The following is a 17,661-nucleotide window of genomic DNA, read 5'->3' as shown; positions in this document are numbered from 1 at the left end:
GCTCAGGACACTTCAGTGGCTCCTTAAAATGCTGTGACATTTCAAGTCCTCTCAGGTTTATTATGCTTTACTCTCATTTATATATACAATGTCTACGCTGTTCCTCACTCAGGAGAGTCTGTCTCTCATCCTTCAGGTTTTATACTGAATGTCAATCATGGCTAGAAGGTACACCCTCTAGAGCTATGTCTATCAGAACTTCCAGAATCCCCTAGTTTCCTTCTTTCAAAGGCTAGTGCCTGAATCTAAAAATTCCTTCATACTTATTTTGTATATTTTAGAATGCATCTGTTTCTTTAAAAGGTTGGCTCAACAGTTTGGAACTATGCCCAAAGGGCTATAAAAAATGTTCATACCCTTTGATCCAGCAATATCACTTCTAGGACTATATCTCAAAGAGATTATAAAAACAGGAAAAGGACCCAAATGTACAAAAATATTTATAGCAGCTCTTTTTGTTGTGGCCAAAAACTGGAAATCAAGAGGATGCCCATCAATTGGGGAATGGCTGAACAAGTTGTGGTATATGAATGTAATGGAATATTATTGTGCTATAAGAAATGATGAACAGGAAGATTCAGAGAGGCCTGGAAGGACTTATGTGAACTGAGGCTGAGCTAAAGGAGCAGAACCAGGAGAACTTACAGTGACAACTACAGTGTGCAAGGAATTTTTCTGGTAGACTCAGTCCTTCACAGCAATGCAAGGACCTAAAACATTTCCAAAGGACTCATGATGCAAAATGTCTTCCATATCCAGAGAAAGAACTATGGAGTTGGAACACAGAATGAAGCAGACTATTTTCTCTTTTGTTATGTTTTGGTTTTTTTCTCATAGTTTATCCCATTCGCTATAATTCTTCTATGCAACATGACTAATATGAAAATGTGTTTAATGGGAATGTATGTGTAGAGTCCATATTAGATTGCATGCTGTCTTGGAGAAGGAGGGTGGAAGGAGAGGAAGAAAATTTAAAACTTATGGAAGTGAATGCTGAACACTGAAAACAAATAAATTAATAAATTTGGGGGGAGGAAGCTTGGCTCAAATACCATCTGCCAGAATGTAAGCATTTTAAGGGCAAGGACCATGTCATTTTTTTTCTCTGTATCACCAACAGTCACTTATGAAATGCGTGATGATTAAACTGATTTTCTATCTTCTCAATGCCCCAGACAACATTGGTTTACATATCAGAGGAAGTTTCTACACAAGGAGGTACTTCTAATGACAAAGATATAGCTCAGGTTCCTCACCTCATCCCTCCTATCTGATTGTTTCACAAGCGATCAGATAGACAGAAGTCTTTCTAATCTCTTCATTTTCACATTTTTCTTGTTTCCACCCTAAGATCTCAAAAGTACCATTGTGGTAAAATACTAACTAAAACAGGGTTTATTCGGTGGCTTGGTGGATTAAGCACTGGACCTGGAGTAAAGTCAAAGACTTGAACTGAAAACCTGCCTCAGACAGGTGTGTGAACCTAAGCAAGTCGTTTGACCTCTTTTTGCCTTAATCCACTGGAGAAAGAAATGGTAAACTATTCCAGTATCTTTGCCAAAAAAACAACCATGGACAGTATGGTCCATGGGGTCATGAAGACTCAGAAATGACTGGACAACAAAACCTTATATCCCTGGTTATCCATATTCTTTCCCATTATCAGATAATAGGAAATTCTAACTTCATTAGAAAAATATGTGAACATCTGAGTAAACAACATTAACAAGGCATGTAATCTTTCTCTTTCATGCCTCTTAAAACTAAACTTCTCGTATTTTAACAGAAGTTCAAAATATTTATTCTTATCCTTATAATAGACATAATGTTATTTAATCCAAATATTTTTCATAACATTTCATTTAATAATTATTATTTTTTCCAACTCTAAACCAAAGAAGTTCAACTTTTAATGTGCTGACACATAAAAACTTCTTAAATTCTCAGATTGGGAGGGAGGAAACACATAAACTCCACCAACTTTAGCAAGCTTCAACTTCTCTTGCTTCAAATTCTTCTGCAGAATGAATCCAGAGATATCTACTTCTTTCTACTCTCAGAGATGTGAAAATTGATTAGATCACATCTGTAAAGTACTCAGAATTTCTTTGAAGAAAAGCATTAGAACATAAATATTATTTATTATTGCAAATCAAAAGTTATTCTATGCAAATAAAATTCCACAATTTTTGCCTAGACTTGATAAAATAATCACGTTGATAGTGAAGATGAGAAGGCAATCTTGGCCATTACTAATTCACTTCAAACCATCTTTTCAGTTAGACATTAGAAATATTCATTTCACTGTTAGAATCAGTGAAATTCATGGTATAACAACAGGGAGAAAACACACCTTGATCTTTAAAAACACCTGTTCATCAATGGCAAAACTGATATAAGATGATTCACACCATTCACCTCCTGTCAGAGAGGTGACAAGACTTAAAATCCAGAATGAAACATGTATTTTTGGACAAGGCTAATGTAGAAATTTGTTTCCCTGAATCATCTGTGCTGCGCTGCATTTTTTTAAACTTCTAAAAATTGTTCAATGGAGGGAAAAGAAAATAAAAGATAAAAATAAGTATTTTTTAAAGAAAAGGAAGCTAGTAATATTGTGTACAAATTTAGAAGCTCCCTGATATCAACCCCTCTACTAATATAATTAAAAGCTGTTTATATGGTTAATCAAACTTTGGACTAAAAAAATTGATAAGATTCATTTTGAAAGCTAATATCAGAAAGCTTCCTGACACTATCTGAAGTTTGTTGTCCATAGTTTTTGCATCCTCAGTTCACTATTACACTTTAATGGTTTTTCTAATTTACTTTCAATGCCCTGTCCCAGATCAAGGCGTAGAATAGAGGGGGTACGCTCACAGCTTCATCAGTCATTCGAGTTATTTCTACCTACATATCCTTGCCTCCTCCCTTGAAAGGAAACAACCTAGTCCCACCAACTATATAAATGTCAAGTGGTATTACTATCATTAATATTAACATCAGTATAATCTAGTCTCATTATTGGTATATTCAGAGGAAGCTGAGGTCTGCTTAGCTTTGCCCATGCTGGTTTCTTTGCAAGTCTCCTGATCCCTTTGTTCCGCAACCACCTAGCACCACTAGGAATCAACCTGTGGTTCTGGGTATAGTCAGATTCTAGGGATTATACACATGAGGCTTCATTCTTCAAGACTAGAACAAATAATGATACAGCAATATTTTTGTACGTTTACCAAAATCCAGTTTGCATACTATTTAAAAACCCCATAATAAGATAAACTGAATGAGGGATTCTTTGTTCCTCAAAATCCCAGACTACACAGGCAGGCATATTTCACTGGATCTTCTCCACAATCCTACAAGGTAAATAGTAAAAATAATAGTGCCTGTCTTTACAGATGGGGAGAGGGGAAAGGCTCAAAAGGAAAAGGGAAGTTGAGACAGAGAAGTCCTTCATTTTACCACGGCATTTCCTTCTAAACTCTCTTCCACAACCTATCCAAGTATAAAAAGATCTATTACAACTCTATATTCATGTTAATTAAAAAAGAAAACAGGAATATGCAAGTTCATTCCACAAAACAAATATTACATTTATTTGTATTTTTATTACCCACAGTCTAAGAATAATATATTTCATCGACAATTTTTGGAAAGCTACAAATATCTTACATCATCAAATACATCATTGTTCTACCCCTAAAGACAAAACAGACCCAAGAGACTGAAATACAAGACAAAATAATTTGACCCTAAGACTCTGGGTTAGCTTAGATTAAAAAACAATTCTAAACGTTCCATCTAAATCATTCAATATAACACTTCAACTGCTTAACCATTGATGAATATAACATAATATAACTGTAACACATAACCTGGAGCAATCCGGAGGAGTCCACAAATTAGAAAATAGGATGAATGTATAAAATTATCATAGGCCTTCCCAAATGTATTTAGGACAAAGTAAGACAGATTTTTTAAAAAATTAGAGTAGAGGCAGAATCAGCAATAGAATAATTGTACTGACCAAGATGGGGCAGCTAGGTGGTACAGTGGATAGACTGCTGGACCTAGACTCGTCTTCCTGAGTTCAAATCTGGTCTTAGACACTAACTACTTGTGTGACCCTGGGCAAGTCACTTAACTTTGTTTACCTCCTTTCCTTCATCTATAAAATGAACTGCAGAAGGATATGGCAACCCACTCTAGTATCTTTGCCAAGAAAACCTCAAATGGGGTCACAGAGTCAGACATAACAGAAAATAACTGAAGAACAACAATTAACCAAGAATTACTGTTGTTCTTTATCCCTCTAAAATATCCTAATTATTGAGCTAATAAATTCTTTCTAGAGAAAATTATTCTAAAATTGCTTTATAACTTCAAGGCTCTCAAAAAGCAAGTTAATCTGATATAATCAATTGAATATTGCTCCATGGTGGCATCCACTTATTTGTGAGAAATTGCTGCAATATGTCCACTTTCCCAAATAGGTATATAAGGATTATTGAAGCATCTAATCTAAAAAAAAAAGACTATTATGTCCAGGAGCTAATAAATCAGAATTTCTAAACCCAGTTTTACCACTTAACACTTAGATCAAGGCTAAGTAGATAGATCACTGCACTTCCCTGGCTCTCAATTTCAATAAAACGCACAATTCGATTTAATATACTTTTTAAAGCACCTTCTATATATAAGACCCTCAGCTATCCACTGGGTAAGATAAAACTGAAAAATATCTTTGCCCTTGAGGAGTTTACATTCTACTGGACTAGAATGGGTTGGATAACCATCTCACAAAGGTCATTCCAACTCTAAAATCCCAAGATTCAGTGATTTAGAAGCTATATTGATCTAGAAGCCATATCAAACATCATTTTGTATTAACAATAAGGTCCTGGAACATAAATAGTTCATGAGTATTAAAACTTTGCTTTCTTCACTTCAGCTTCATTAGACTGAATTTGCCACAATCCAATATGATTCAGTAAGAGGAAAGAATGACACACGGAAGTGCACACAAGAGCAAAGTGGGCCATAAGAAATGTTATAAAGATATGTTAAGACATAAGCAAAATGGCAGGATTTTTTCTGAGCCAAAGATAGAATAAGACAAACCAACTACATGTTACGATAATCAGAAATGAGATTATAGCTGAAAAAAATTCACAGCACAATATTGCATCTATATAATACAGCAAAAGGTTCTAACTCCAACAGCTGCACAGTGTGAATAAAGGATCGTCATCATGCAAGTCACAAGAACAGGCAGAAAGCCAACAGCGATAGTGGCTAAAGCCTAAATGAAGTTGAGTGTGCATCTCAGAAGCAACGGGGCAATACCAGATTGAACCTTCTCATCTAAGCTGTATCAAAGCCCAAACTTTTGTCCAAGGATCTAATCTCCCACAGTCAGTCAGAAACTTGTCAGTTCTGACTCAGGAAATCTCAAAGATTACAAAAATTCCCAACGGCATTGATATTATCATAGAGAAACCAATGTGCTTCATGCTAGTCAGAATGCAGCACAAAAGATGACTGATTTTGTGGCTAGCAGTTACATAAACATGAACATACACGTGTAAACACACATATATGTAAGTCTGCATTATGCAGGTACATAGGCATATACACATACATACACGTACACACATACATACACATACACACATACATACATATGGTTTTTCCAAAAGTCTTAGTGAAGTTTTAAGCAATTAAAACTTTAAACTGCAAAATTTGGGGTGGTCACTGCATATATATGCATGCTTAGTTAGGTATATGTGTAAATATATGTATGTACATATATGTATGTGTATCAGTATATACACATATGTCATAATGGCAGGGATTTGAAAAAGAATTTTAATTTTTTTTCATCTTTTTGCTCTCCTTAACTTTATATGCATGCCAAACAGGGATCTCAGAAGTGAGGGAAGCCTTGTTTCAGCATCCTTTATTCAGAGCCTAGGGATTTTAGGATGGAGAGAGAGCCTTAAATAAGGGTCATAGACTCAGACTCACATATAAAGTGAAGCAAGAGTTAAAATGTACTTTCTAGCCCTAAGGAAGACAGTTGTCTGGGACCAAGGACATCAAATCTAAACCAGGAATAAAACAGAAAAATATAATCAGTCTGGAATATTTTGCTCCTCTTCCTGACTACTGACAAGGTATGATTGCTCAAAGCCCTTGACGATACACTAAAAGAGGGCAGTTCGGTGGCACAGTGATTACAGAGAAGGGCCTGGAGTCAGGAAGACCTGAGTTCCAGTCCAGACGTAGTCATTTCCTACTAGCTGTGGCTCCAGGCAAGTCCTTTAATCCTCTTTTTCTCAGTTTCCTCATCTGTAAAATGAGCTGAAGTAGGAAATGGCAAATCACTGCAGTATCTCTGCCAAGAAAATCCCAAATGGGGTCACAGACAATCAGACACAACCGAAATGACTGACCAACAACAGAAATAACAGTAACTATCGCCATTAAAGGAGCAATACCTCTCCCGAACAAGGAGAGATTTCCTGATCGCTGATCCAAGCAGACAGCAGCGGAGAGCACAGAATCCTGAAGAGGGTAAACAGCCTGTCAGTGTCAGAGGCAGGAGCTGCCCTGGTCACAGGGGCTCTTCAAACTTTCCCCTTCATACATGTTCCATGGATACATATGCTCTCTGTGAGTGTTCCCTGATTACACGTTTTCTATAGGAATGTCCTCCCCTACTCATGGCATGGTAGCCCTATGGCAGTAGACATGAGGGAATCTTTTCTTGTCACTTTATTTCAGGTGATCAAACATGACCAAATCCATTGTTTTTAATGTGTCCTTTTGTTAGCTGAAAGCTTATACATATTGCCAGGGGGTTACGAGTTACAGTTTGGAGAACATGCTAATCACAGAGTGCCTTGAACACAGGCTAGCTTTTCAAAGTGTCCCAGGGTGTCTCTTCAAAGTGAAGGCTCACCAGACCTGTGGAAAAGCAATGTGCTAACGGGACTGTAGAAATAGTTGGACTTTCAACTGTCAGCACTTTGCTACTAATGAGCAGCAAAGATAAGAAGCTGGCAGAAAGTAGGATGACTGAGGAAAAGAGTTGGATAGAGGCTGTCAGACCTATGGTGAGGGGACACAAACCTAAGGCTACAGCAGAATTACTGAGGAAAAGTAGAGGAGAGTCACTGGTCAGGCTGACAAGACCAATGGACTTCCTAAGATTCAAAGAATGAGACACCAGACTCCTGAGATTCCACAAATCTTAGTCTGGGTCTTCCCAAGTAAGGGAAAAGAGGAAACCTGGCTTTGGGAGAGGCCCTGAAACTACCAGTCCATATAATGGCAGTGGCCAGAGAAATGGAATCTACCGTAGGACTAAAAGTTAAGAGGACTCCAGGGCTACTATTGTACAGACATACTAGAGAAAAGATAGGAATCTGGATGAGGGAAGTCAGTTAACATATGTGGCACAGTACAGAGAGTGCTGGACCTGGAGTCAAGACCTCAGTTCAAATTTTAACTCAGACGCTGACCAGATGTATAACCCTGGTCAAGTCACTTCATCTCTCTCTGCCTCAGTTTCCTCATCAGTAAAATGCGGATAAGAGAACCTACCTTCCAGGGTTACCATGAGAATAAAATGAAATTATATTCGTAAAGTACTTTGCAAATCTTAAATTGCTGAAGAAATGCTAGCCAGTATTATTATTCCAGCTTGGAAAAGCAAGGGGATCTACCTTTCCTTTTCTCCCTTTCTTCCCATAAATCCTTGTTACTTTGCTTTCTCTCTCCTCTTTCCTTTCTTAAGTTAAATATTATTTTATTTCTTCACTTTTGCTTTTTCTTCCACTTTCCCTTTCTTTCCTTCTTGCTCATCATTTCCCATTCTCCTCTCCTTTTTTTTATTTCTCTGTCCCTTATTTCCTTCCTTTATCATGCCTTGGCCTCCACTCTGCAAAAGGTAAGCTGAAAATATAGTCCTAATATCCTTATCACATATAGTAATCCTTTCATTCAATTCAACAAGTACTTACTGAATCTCAATAATATAGCCAGCAGTGTGTTAGTACACAGAAAGTGTAATTCAACAATATTCCCTTCCCCTTCTCAAGAAGTTTGTAATCTAGTTAAGGAAAAAAGAGACCTTTTTTTTAGAACACGAAAGAAAACAGGACACTATCTAATCAAATCTCAATAGAATGGGAAGGAAATAAATGCTATAAGCAGGACTGAATAATTTAAAAGAGAAATTCTGCTGCAGGACTAGAGGGCACACTGGGGCCACCGACCTGTTGGAGGGAACAAAGTAGGGAAGAGTTCATCTGAGGTGTGGCAACCTGGGGGCAAAGTGTGAGCCATCTGGAAACTTTCAATTTTAACTAATTATTTTTGCTAACTAGGTGCTAAGATCATTTGTTCCTATGCTGTTAAAGGAATACAAGAGCTGTTAGCACCCTCTACAGTTCCATGAACTGAGGAGAAGGCCTGGTCATCCTGTCCTAGAAAGAGTGCTGACTGTAAGTGATGAATGAGACCTTGAAGAGACAGAGAAAATTTCAGAAAGAGGGAGCTTAGCTTAAGTTCGATCATAAAGGATGAATACAATTTGAATAAGCAGCTTGGAAAAGAGAGTAAGAATTCTAGGCAGGCTCGTGAATTAACATGAGCAGATCCTACAGAGAGAGAATGGAACAGGGTCTATTTGAGGGAAATTCAAGAGATCAGAGCAGAGAGTTGGTAACCAGGGAAGGATCAGGTTGAATGGGTGTGCGTGACTTTAAGTCTGAGGCAGAAGAATGTAGACTTCCTCTCGGAGGCACTGTGGAGTGCTATTGTAGGAAGATGTCTCTGGAGGCAGAATGCACCATAGGATGAACTGGACGGGGCAGAGATTAGAAGCCAGAAAGCCAATCTGGAAGCTGATCTGCTTTAAAAACATCTCTATACAAAACAACAACAACAACAAAAACCCTATATACACCAGCAGTATCATAAGCAGAGATATTGCTAATATTAACAACAGGAACTAGGGAAAATAACCCAAAAATCTAAAGGCCAAATACTCTAGGAGAAAAAACATCCAGTTAAAATGAGAGGGGTGGGGGAAGATTTTACAACACTGAAACTCACTGAAATCTGAATGTGTAATGGAGAGATCACCCAATGAAAGTCTAATCTTAGGGTATGTGCAATATATCCTCTGCCTGCTACTAATCTATGTAATGGGGGTTGGGGGGCATCTCCAGTCATCCTGATGAATATCTGGTCACTGGACCCAGGTGGCTCTGGAGGAGAAGCCAGGCTGGTGACCTGCACAGCCTCCCTCACTCAGAACAGAGTCAAGCGCAAGTCATGTCATCATTCCTCTGATGGCAACGAAGGACAAACACAATAGCAACTAATTTATGTATCTGTTGGGTGAGCCTGCTTCCAGAAACTGGCAATGGGACAGGGATTCTCTGATTTGTTTCCTACTGGTTTACTACATCTTGACCAAAAGCCTTTTAATCGCTGCTGAGCCAGAACTGAGTGTATGCATTTAGAAAGCGTGCATACCAAAGGCTCAACTGATGCTCCTTCTCTCTTTCCCCGATAGCTTGGTAGGAGGAAAAAGAGGTGGCCCTGCAACTGGACAAAGAGGCTGTGGAGACAGTTCTCAGGCAATGATCTACTACTGGCTACCTCATCTCCCCACCAAGCAACCCCTTCGTGTGGCTCTGACTGCAGAGTACAGCTGTTACTTCTGTTTCTATGTATAGTATTCTTTCTTGATCTTAGGTGAATAATATCAGGGATAGAACAGAATTTTGAGAGCTTCAACAAGCTGGAAGTCACCAAAAGTCCCCCTCAGCATGGGCTGAAGTAGCAACAGTAGCCAAGTCCAGTGAGGAGCCTGTCCTGAGGAACATACTGTTTGAGTCAGCCCAGCAGTGACATGATCTGGCAGCCAAGTCACCTGTGAACATAGTGAGGACTCCTCAAAAAGACAAAAGGACTTAACAGGACCTACCCATACCCCCACCATACAAGCCATCCATCTACCCCACGATGGCTGGGGTGGAGGCATTATTCTACAGGAACAAGTTTGAGTGCATTCTCCCCAGTGACTTAATACATGTGTAGAGAAGAGAGTAGGGCCCTGGCTTAGAGAAGACATCTATACTCTGGTCCTTGTTACATATTCTCAATAAACATTTCTTTGTAAAAGTAAATTAATATTAAGAAGTTGACTGATATTGGGAAAATGTTAATGGGTCAACTGCTTTCAGGGGCATGCTGTCAGGGACTCATGAGTGACAGTACTAGAAAAACTACAAATTCCTAAAGGCTACCTCCTAGAATCCCAGAGGTAAAATACCGTCAGGGGACTTGATCTATTAGTGTGAATATGAGTTGGGAGAGGAAGCCTAGAACTTATGCTACAAATTTAATGGAAAAAAAAAAGGAACTGAACAGTGGTAGCAAAAACATCAAATTATACTGACTCATGTTGGACAGTAGTTCTGGACCTTGAGTGTAGAAAGGTAAACAACTACAGAACTGAAAGTTTTGTTGAACAGTTTCTCATGGTGATTTTCCCATAGTTGTTCCAATCATTCTACCAATCATGCCAGTAGTATCTTATAGTAAGGAAGACAAGTTTATTTTTTTTTAAAGTAAGCAACCTTTTGTAGATATCAAAAAAGATAACTTTTAATATGGAACAGGAAAATTTCTGTGCAGGTATAAAAGGACCCAAGGTGAAAAGGGATACTGTTCTATTCTGCTATTATCTTCATGTTAGTAAGGTTGCTGGCATGGAGGGCTTGTTATTTAAGAGGGAACAAACAGTTCCTCACAACAGCCCAAGGGAACTTGAACCTTTCAAAGAGGGTATTCATAATTTCCATCAGAATAGAATCCCAGTATTCCTGTTACATTTATTTGCCAGGAAATGACACAGTATTGTTTTTTAATAAATCACAGGATAGGACTCTTCAATCCTTAGAGCATCTCTCCTTCAGAGGACGTGAATCTTAGCTGTGGACATGCCTAAGTGTCAGCTACTGTATGAGAAGCAACATCTAAGGTTGCAAAGAATGATCAATGCTTTACAAATGAAGTAATGTTGGATTTTAGGTTATTCTGGAGGCCATCTTGTTCAACTAGATGGTTAATGACCCACTTATCAATTAACATTTACTGAGGGCATACAACACAACAGACTTAAATTGTATTGCTCTAACTTAGAAGCTTAGGCCAGACAACTTCAAGAAGGGCTAATTAGCTTTAATGGTGACTACAGCTTTAATTCACACATTACATTGTGTTTCATGAGACTCCGTAACTTAAAATCACCATATTTTAAAAAGGTGTATAAAATTATAGAATTTGAGTTTCTGATGCAACTTCAGGGGCCAAGTAAGCATTTAGAAAGCAAGAAAGTGCCTACTATGTGCTAAGGTTCTCCAAGTCTATCAGACTACTTAGCATTTTAATAATGAATGAATTAAAAACTATAAAACAGTCTTCACATTTTAAAAAGTAGATAAAAGAAACTCCTACAATTTAAATTATGGAATATGTAATTTTGTTCTAATTTTCAAGCTATTACCAATCACAGATCTTCTAAAAATTCAGCTCAACAATCCTACAAAACTTCTGCTTTCTCTCAGTACTGTCTGAAGGTATATCAGAACAAGAGAACTATCTTTACCTTGTCCATCTGGTCACCATCCACTCACAATAAACCTTAGAAGTGAAATAAAAAATAGAAACGAAAAAGCAGGACAGGGAGATTTGTGACAGCTAACAGCCAACCTAAACTGAAGAAGCCAAATGTCTCCAACTACAGAACTCATGACTATTTATGAAAAAAAATAGAGATTATGTAGTACTTATTCAAATAGCACTTTTACCCATCTAATATTACCCCCTCAATTTCCTGACTACTCCTCATGTACAAATTCTGTAAGATGTAAAGTTCTGCACAGTTAGAATATACCAAAAAAGTGGCAGTAGTATTTTGAAGGATCTATTGTTTCATCCATGAACAGCCCTTCGCCAATGCAAATGCAATTCCTTTCCCTTAACTTTCTAAGAGTATGCTACCACTGAAAGGTACTGGCACTGGGGGCTTTCCTCTAGTTTTGTTTTTGACTATCAAAGCCCAAGCTTCCTCATTAGGGAGCTCTTATGCTATCACTTAGAACCTATCTACTCTCAACTGATTCACATTTCTAACAAGTTAAGTTTTCTGTTATCCAGACCCAAAGTAGAAGGCTCATAACCATAGGAGTGGGAAGGGGAAAGGATTAAGAAATGGCAGGTTCTTCTGTATATGGCTTTGGGCAAGTCACAATCTCTCTGAGCTGCAGTTCCCTCTTTGGTAAAGGCCTGTCATCTGAAGAGGCTGGATCCTGGTTTGTCCGTTAACCTCTCTGGTCCTTAGTTTCAACATCTACAAAACGTAACTGTTGGACAAGATAGCCTCTGTTGTCGCTGTTTAATCATTCTCTAGTAGTCTAACTTTTCGTGAACCCATTTTTTGTGGTACCTTCCAGATCTAGATCTGATTCTATGGCTACAAAAGTCTCCCAGCTCTTAAATCATATGACCAATAAAAAGCACCCAATTTTCAATTTGGTACAACAAGCACAGTAGCCTAGGGCCAATTGGTTGAGAGCCAGCACCACAGCCAATACAAACTTCAATGACTCTACTGCTACCTAAGGGCATATATATGTGTGTTATATGTTATCATATGTACTATTATATTTTATATGCTAATTATATTAATTATACTTAAGTGAATATATATTGTTATGTATAACAAGATATATATCACCTAAAGGTATAATAATTAAGGTTGGCCATGATGACTCAGGGTCAAGAAAATGTTATATTATGTGCGCTATAATCCACTTCAGAAGGCAAAGAAATGTGAAATTTTAAGAACACTTTAAGGCAAGTTGTTAATTTAAAAGATTTTGTATTTGGAAAAAACCTGTTATCAGCAAAGGTGCAACCAAGTTTGGAGTAGAAGTGTACAATAGGAATGAACATTTAGCCTGTTTATGAAAGGTAAACTTTGCAAATCCATTTAATAAGTAACCATTAGACAATTCAGCAGATATCAGGGCCAGTTACATCTGCTAATTTGCTATAAGTAAATCTACTAGCCCTTCTCCTTGGAATCTTTCGTAGCTATCAGTTTATTATAGGTAAAAGATAAAACTTTATTTCCTTAAAAACGTAAATGAGCTTTTTACTAATTCAAGACTAGTTTCCTCTTGTTATTCTAAATTAAGGAAGTTTCATTAATCTTTGAACTATAATACTCGTTAAAAACTATTCTAAAATTCATTACAGATTTAGGAACATTGACTCAATAAGAATTTACTGTGCATCTCCCATGCGACCAACATGTAAACTGTAATATCTGAACAACAAAATTACCTAACAATTAAATATAATTATCTTAAATTGACCTTACCACAAATTACATTTGGACAAAGGAAGAAATATGAATTTAACATTTGTCTATAATGTCTGCCAGTAGGTGGCATCTATTATAACTGCTACTAACACAGACTAAGGCTTAGCATTTTTAAAAAAGTATTATTTGCTCAATGGAAACACTCTCATGAAAACTGATTTTTTCCTGACAGGGACATAGGGGTTTTTATTTATAAGGTTTTAAACTCACTTACTTTGGAAATCATCCATCCACTGAATTTTGATTTAAGCATTAATTCTTTCCTTTACTTGAAAAATGTAACTGGAATCAGAAGGATTTGAGTTTGAATTGTGCTGCGTCAACCTGGACAAGTTATATAACCCCACAAAGGTGTGTAAGTAAAATAGGGATGATAATAATAGAAGTAACCTCACCAGGGTTGTTGTGAGGATAGGATGCAATAACAATGAAGCACTTTGTAAGCCTCACCACATTAAATGAATGTTTTTTATTACTGCATGCTGTTTTCTGACTTCTACTTCTTGTACTTCCTATAAAGCTCAGATGACTAACCCCCTGAATGAGGGGGGGCCTTCCTGAAGTATCAGATATGTCCCCCTCAAATTACCTTTTATCTATTTTGTACATATTTTTATGGGTACTTGGTTTTCTTTCTCTCACTAGAATATAAGCTCCTTGGAGGCAGGGATTGCTTCATTTATGTCTTTGTAGTCTTAGTTCATAGCAAAATCCTTGGCACACAATAGCCATTTAATAAATATTAATTTATCTAAAACTGTTTCAATTATAAGTGGTCATTAACCCAAATTAATGAAGAGCTTTTATGATATAAACAGAAGACCAAGGATATTACCTCCCATCAGAAAGGACTCTGAGGGAATGCAAATTAAATGGTCAACTACATCTGTTCATTGTCACATTGTAAAAGTAGAGAGGAAACAGAAGGCAGGATATATAGCCAAAATTAAAAGTGGGGTATGGTCACTGCAAAAAAGATTATCTACTCATAAATAATTAAGAAGTGCCTTCCATCTAAAGCATTTCCTAAGACATGCTAGAAACTAGACTGAAATCACAATTTATTTCAATGAGGACCCATAATTAATCACATCGTTATGTGATGAAAAATATTTTAAGGAACCCCACAAAGAATAAGCACTTTACATAGATACTTATCATGTGAAACACAAATATCTCTGTCACAGCTCAGTTAAATACAAAAGCATGCCCAATTTTAACAAAATCTGAAACACAAAAATAAGATTAATTCAGATCTGTTCACTTAACAGAAGAATTCATTTTTTTAAAAGTTCGTATTGGATCCTATCATGGTGCAATAAAATATAGTTTGACTATCACACAACTCTTCACAAACACATTGGTAACATGATGAAGAGTATGTATTTACAGGGTCTCCCTCAATAGCTGTTTATGGATGGTATTTAATTATTACTCACAATATTTTTGAGCTGTATTCAGTTAGAAAAACATAAACATCATTAGGTAGGTGGAGACGATTTTTAGTTACTTCCAACCTGAGCCTCAAACTGAAATGCTCGTTTCACTTGTAAAACTTACCGCTGCTAATTTCTCCATAACTTCCTAATCCACTTTTTAAGTTTTTGACCATTGCCTAATAGGCATCCAGTTTTTTCAAGCTGCCACTTCATTTGCCAAATGACAAACAAGTATTTTTGAGTGCCCACTTCCATCAGCATCCACCACATGCTTCTGGTTACCTTCAGACAAAACTACTACAATTCCTCTTACCTCCAGTTACCAGGAAAAAATCCTGAGCAGCTTCAACAGAGTGATACAAATGCGCTGCCTCCTGATGGAGCTCATGATAGCAGTGGTCTGAAGTCTGCACTGGCCACCGAGCTTCTAGAGAGCAATTTAAACTGTTCCCTTTAATCTATAAATCTTATGTGGTTTAGGTTCTCATTATCTTCCAGATGGTCTCTTTCCTACAGATCCACAACAAATTAGAATCAATTAGATCACCTTATTAGCTGTTGCCAGATTTTTCACTCCAGGAAAATGCCTTCAAAGGATTTCCTACCTATATTAATTTGATAAATTAATCTGCTAAAACACAAGATTTATATTTTAAAGCTGGTATGTATAGATGGTAACAGTATTAGCCCCAGGCAAAACCACAAACTATAGGAAAATTATTTTCAGTGCATTCTTCCCAATCATTGTATATTTCCTCCCCCTTTTTCTTCTTCATGACTTTTCTGCTGATTGTGTCCAAGGCCCTGACATCTAAGACAACACCACCCTTATCCCCCTAACCCCCAGAACTGACTTTAGGCTCCTAAACTTTCTTCATATTATCCCAATACACCACCAAAAATTAAAAAAAAACACAAACCAAGACCACTTGGGTATCCTGTACCTGATGCTTGTAAGACTTTGATGAAGTGACTCATTAAGGAAACTGCTAAAATTTTAATACGTTATTATGGTTAATAAATTATCCCTTTCTGATAAAAATATTTTATATTTTACAAGAGTATTGAATTCCTTAGATCCAAGAAGTTAAGAATCTGGGAACTTAAGAAACGATGACAAGATGAAAGATCAGACTTAAAGGAGGACAACTCGTGTGACCCCTTCAAATCACATCTTAGGCAGGTGCCCATCTCACCACACACAGGTCTGGTCCTGGATGATGTGTCTTAGCTACTGTATGCAGTGTAATTGATTGTAGCTGATTGTAAGTGCAGCAGATTTAAGTATAAATAAACCCTGTGGTTTTCTCAATATATGATCATTTTTTTAATTCAATAAGCAATTAACTTTTGAAGCTAATTTTGAAGGCTCAGTATCTTTGTCCTTTTTAATAATCTTAGCATTGCAGCGTTTCTTTTTTTCTAAGAAAGCAAAGTGTTTCATTCTCCAGAATAATATTGTTAGTGTTCCAATCCAGGAAGAGAACTCATGGATCCATTCATGATGTTAACATTCCCTGAATCCATCTATTTATAGTCAAGTTTCTCTCTCTCTCTCTCTCTCTCTCTCTCTCTCTCTCTCTCTCTCTCTCTCTCTCTCTCTCTCTCTCCCCCTCCCTTTCTGTCTCTCTTTGTCTGTCTGTCTCTCTCTCTGCTTCTCCCTCTCTCTCTCCGTCTCTCTCCCTCTGTCTCTCTCTCTGTCTCTCTCTGTCTCTCTCTCTCCCCCTCCCTCTCTGTCTCTCTTTGTCTGTCTGTCTCTCTCTCTGCTTCTCCCTCTCTCTCTCCGTCTCTCTCCCTCTGTCTCTCTCTCTGTCTCTCTCTGTCTCTCTGTGTCTCTCTCTCTGTGTCTCTCTCTCTCCCCCTCCCTCTCTGTCTCTCTTTGTCTGTCTGTCTCTCTCTCTGCTTCTCCCTCTCTCTCTCCGTCTCTCTCCCTCTCTCCCTCTGTCTCTCTCTCTCTGTCTCTGTCTCTCTGTCTGTCTGTCTGTCTGTCTCTCTCTCTCTCTCTCTCTCTCTCTCTCTCTCCTCTTGCACAGTGATGACTCTGTTTTTACTAAGCTTTTCAGAGTACAAAGCTACTTACAACTGTGAGAAATTAATCTATGTAATTGTCCTCAGCTCCTGTTGCAGACGCTGCTGTCAGCTGTTCTGCTGATGCTGCTAGGACACTGATAGAAATTTCAAATCCTCTGAAATTCCCAAGTTCACAAGGCCCTATTCTAGCCAAACTGGGGAAGGAGATGCATATTTAACCTCTCAACATCCTCAATTAATTCCCTTCTCAGGAGCTTGGTTAAAACCTCTCTTGCCTCTAGGCTGCCAGACTAGAATGATAAGTTCCATGCTAGCTTAACTATTTTCTATAAAACCCACAGGACATAACTGAACATCCTCAGCCAATCCTAATATACTTCCTGTGAAATGAGTTCATTTCACCCAATGGCTTCCACTTCTTCCAAATTGATCAAGACTTTTTTCCAACTAGTCTAATGCCCTTGATTCACTGAATTAAAAGTAGTATCTAGGTCTTATTCAGACATAGTTGATACCTTAGATTGACTAAGTCAATCAATTTCGGTGTTCTCCAATGACTAAAATAAGGGTAATGGAACACCCGCCTTCTCACATTAGGAAACTCCCTTACTCCCAAACAGCCCATTCCAGTTCTGAATACCTGTAATCATTTAAAAATGTCCATACTCTAACAAAATCAGCCCATCTTCAATTTACACAGATTGCTCGTTTACCCAA

At 37.6% G+C, this 17,661-nt stretch overlaps 1 protein-coding gene across 8 annotated transcripts in view; it reads right to left on the bottom strand.

Moving 5' to 3' along the window:
- SSBP2 (single stranded DNA binding protein 2) overlaps positions 1 to 17,661 on the bottom strand; it is a 402,471-nt gene that overhangs the window by 268,781 nt on the left and 116,029 nt on the right. The window contains exon 1 of one of the 8 annotated variants that reach the window (XM_072606245.1): positions 15,227 to 15,742. The exons of the other annotated variants lie outside the window; for them this stretch is intronic. The gene's annotated coding sequence lies outside the window, so the exon portion shown is untranslated. Of the gene's footprint in view, positions 1 to 15,226; positions 15,743 to 17,661 lie in introns of those variants that run through there. 8 annotated transcript variants of the gene reach the window in all.

This window comes from Notamacropus eugenii, chromosome 4 (assembly GCF_028372415.1).
Source record: "Notamacropus eugenii isolate mMacEug1 chromosome 4, mMacEug1.pri_v2, whole genome shotgun sequence".
In the NCBI taxonomy this organism is placed as follows: Eukaryota; Metazoa; Chordata; class Mammalia; order Diprotodontia; family Macropodidae; genus Notamacropus; species Notamacropus eugenii.
This window is presented reverse-complemented; position numbering and strand designations above follow the sequence as displayed.